Raw genomic sequence first — 3437 nt, forward strand, 5'->3', positions numbered from 1 at the left:
TTTTTTGGGGGCATTTTTGGGCTGCTTTTTTCGGGTTAATTTCGGGTTTTTGGGGTTCATTTCGGGTTTTTGGGGTTAATTTCGGGTTTTTGGGGTTCATTTCGGGTTTTCTCGGTTTTTCTCGGGTTTTTGGGGTTAATTTCGGATTTTTCTCGGTTTTTCTCGGGTTTTTGGGGTTCATTTCGGTTTTTCTCGGGTTCATTTCGGGTTTTTGGGGTTCACTCCTTACCGCACGCGCTGCGGGCTCGCGGGCACGCGCAGCCCCCCCAGGACGCTCCCGGCGGCCGCGCGCACCCGGCCCAGGAAGCCCCGGATCGGGCTCCAGCGGCCCCGCGGGGGGAGGGGCGGCCGAGGGGGGGGGAGGGGCGGCCGCCGCTGTGGGGGAGGGGCGGAGATCGAGTCCCGTTTGGGGGGAATTTGGGGATTTTTTTTTGGGGTTTTTTTTGGGGGGGGGGTTTTGGGGGGGGGCCCAGGAGCCGCGGGGGGGGGGGGGGGAGGGGCCACGGGGAGGGGGAGGGGCGGAGATTGAGGCAGATTTGGGGGGAGTTTGGGGGGATTTGGGGATTTTGAGGGGGTTTTGGGGGGGATTTGGGGGAAATTTGGGGGAAATTTGGGGGGTTTTGGGGGCATTTGGGTCATTTGGGGTGGAGATTTTGGGGGGATTTGGGGGGATTTGGGGATTTTGGGGGGAATTTTGGGGTTTTCGGGGGGAATTGGGTCATTTGGGGTGGAGATTTTGGGGGCATTTGGGGATTTTTGGGGGAATTTTGGGGGTTTTGGGGGGGATTTGGATGATTTGGGGGGGATTTGGGGGAGATTTGGGGGGGTTGGGCGAGATTTTGGGATTTTGGGGGTTTTGGGGGGAATTTCGGAGGGGTTTTGGGGGCATTTGGGGGATTTTGGGGGGGATTTGGGGAAGATTTAGGGTTTTGGGGGGATTTGGGGGAGATTCAGGGAGGTTTGTGGGGATTTGGGGTTTTTGGGGGGATTTGGGGGAATTTCGGGAGGATTTTGGGTGAGATTTGGGGATTTGGGGGGGGTTGGGGATGATTTCGGGGTTCGGGGGGATTTTTGGGGCGATATTGGGATTTTGGGGGGGATTTGGGGATATTTGGGGGCATTTGGATGATTTTGGGGCAGAGCTTTTGGATTTTGGGGGTTTTTGGGGGGAATTTTGGGCTGAGGTTTGCGGTTTGGGGGAGATTTGAGGGGACTTTGGGGGGGAATTCGGGGAATTTTTGGGGTTTGGGGCTGAGATTTTGGGGCTTTGGGATGGTCTGGGAGGAAACCAGGGAGGGTTTGGGGGGAAAGGGAGAATTTGGGGGTTTGGGGGGGGATTTGGGGGGTTTTCAGGGGCAATTTTGGGGGGATTTTGGATTTTTAGGGGGGATTTGGGGAGTCTGAGGTGGATTTGGGGTTTTTTTGGGGGGGATTTGGGGGGGTTTGGGGCAGTTTTTGGGGGGTATTTGGGGAATTTGGGGGGAATTTTGGGGGGGATTTTGGATTTTTGGGGGGATTTGGGGAGTCTGAGGTGGTTTTGGGGGAGATTTGGGGTTTTTTGGGGGGAATTTGGGGGGATTTGGGGGTTTTGGGGGGATTTGGGGGATTTTTGGGGGGGGATTTGGGGAATTTGGGGGGAATTTTTGGGGGGATTTTGGGATTTTTGGGGGGATTCGGGGAGTCTGAGGTGGATTTGGGGGAGATTTGGGGTTTTTTGGGGGGAATTTGGGGGGATTTGGGGCAGTTTTGGGGAGATTTGGGGGTTTTTGGGGGGGAATTGGGGAGTCTGAGGTGGTTTTGGGGGGGATTTGGGGTTTTTTGGGGGGATTTGGGGGATTTGGGGGGAATTTTTGGGGGGATTTTGGGATTTTTGGGGCGGATTTGGGGAGTCTGAGGTGAATTTGGGGGGGATTTGGGGGTTTTGGGGGGATTTGGGGGATTTTTGGGGGGGATTTGGGGGGGTTTGGGGCAATTTTGGGGGGATTTGGGGGGGCATTTGGGGTTTTGGGGGGGATTTGGGGGTTTTGGGGGAATTTGGGGGGTTTGAGGGTTTTCAGGGGGAATTTTTGGGGGGATTTGGGGAGTCTGAGGTGGATTTGGGGGGGATTTGGAGTTTTTTGGGGGGGGATTTGGGGGGGTTTGGGGCAGTTTTGGGGGGATTTGGGGGTTTTGGGGGGGGATTTGGGGAGTCCGAGGTGGATTTGGGGGAGATTTGGGGGTTTTTTTGGGGGGATTTGGGGGATTTGGGGGGGATTTTTTGGGGGGATTTTGGGATTTTTGGGGGGATTTGGGGTTTTGAGGGAGATTTGGGGGCAGTTTTGGGGGGATTTGGGGGTTTTCAGGGGCAATTTTTGGGGTGATTTTGGGATTTTTGGGGGGATTTGGGGAGTCTGAGGTGGATTTGGGGGGGATTTGGGGGTTTTGGGGGGATTTGGGGGGGTTTGGGGGGATTTTGGGGGGATTTGGGGGTTTTGGGGGGGGATTTGGGGGATTTGGGGGTTTTCAGGGGCAACTTTTGGGGGGATTTTGGGGATTTTTGGGGGATTTGGGGAGTCTGAGGTGAATTTGGGGAGATTTGGGGTTTTGGGGGGATTTGGGGAGTCTGAGGTGGATTTGGGGTTTTTTGGGGAAGATTTTGGGGTTTGGAGGAATTTGCAGGGAATTTCGGGTGAGATGTGGGGGAAATTTGGGGGAGGTTTGAGGGGGATTTTGGGTGGAATTTGGGATTTTTGGGGGAATTTGGGAGGATTTGGGATTTTGGGGGGGATTTTGGGGGGGTTTTGGGAACAGATTTTGGGATTTCGGGGGGTTTGGGGGGATTTTGGGACAGAGAATTTGGGATTTAGGGGCGGTTGGGGATGAAATTTGGGTGGGATTTGAGGATTTTTTGGGATTTTTTTGGGATTTTTTTTGGGATTTTTGGGGATTTGGGGGTGGGGTCAGAATCTCCCCAAAATTGGGAGAAACGACCCCAAAATTTGGGTTTTTTTTGGGGGGGGGTCTCACCCGAGCTCAGCAGCAGCAGCAGCAGCAGCGCCCCCATCAGGGCCATGCTGCGTCCTGGGGGACCCCAAAATTCCCCACTTTGCACCCCAAAATATTCCCAGATTTCACCCCAAAATCCCCCAATTTTTCCCCCCAAAACTCCCGAATTTTCCCCCAAAATTCCCGAATTTTACCCCCCCAAAAATCCAGATTTTTTTTCCCCAACAACCCCAATTTACGCCCCCAAATATTCCAGATTTTTCCCGCAAAATATTCCAGGATTTCACCCCAAACTTCCAAATATTTATCCCCCAAATTCCAGAATTTCCCTGCCCAAAAATCCAGATTTTTTTTTTCCCCCCCCCAATTCCCCAATTTTACGCTCAAAAATTCTTGAATTTTCCCAATAAAATTCCAGAATTTCACCTCAAATATTCCAGGATTTTATCCTC

Source organism: Ammospiza caudacuta, chromosome 38 (assembly GCF_027887145.1).
Source record: "Ammospiza caudacuta isolate bAmmCau1 chromosome 38, bAmmCau1.pri, whole genome shotgun sequence".
NCBI lineage: Eukaryota > Metazoa > Chordata > Aves > Passeriformes > Passerellidae > Ammospiza > Ammospiza caudacuta.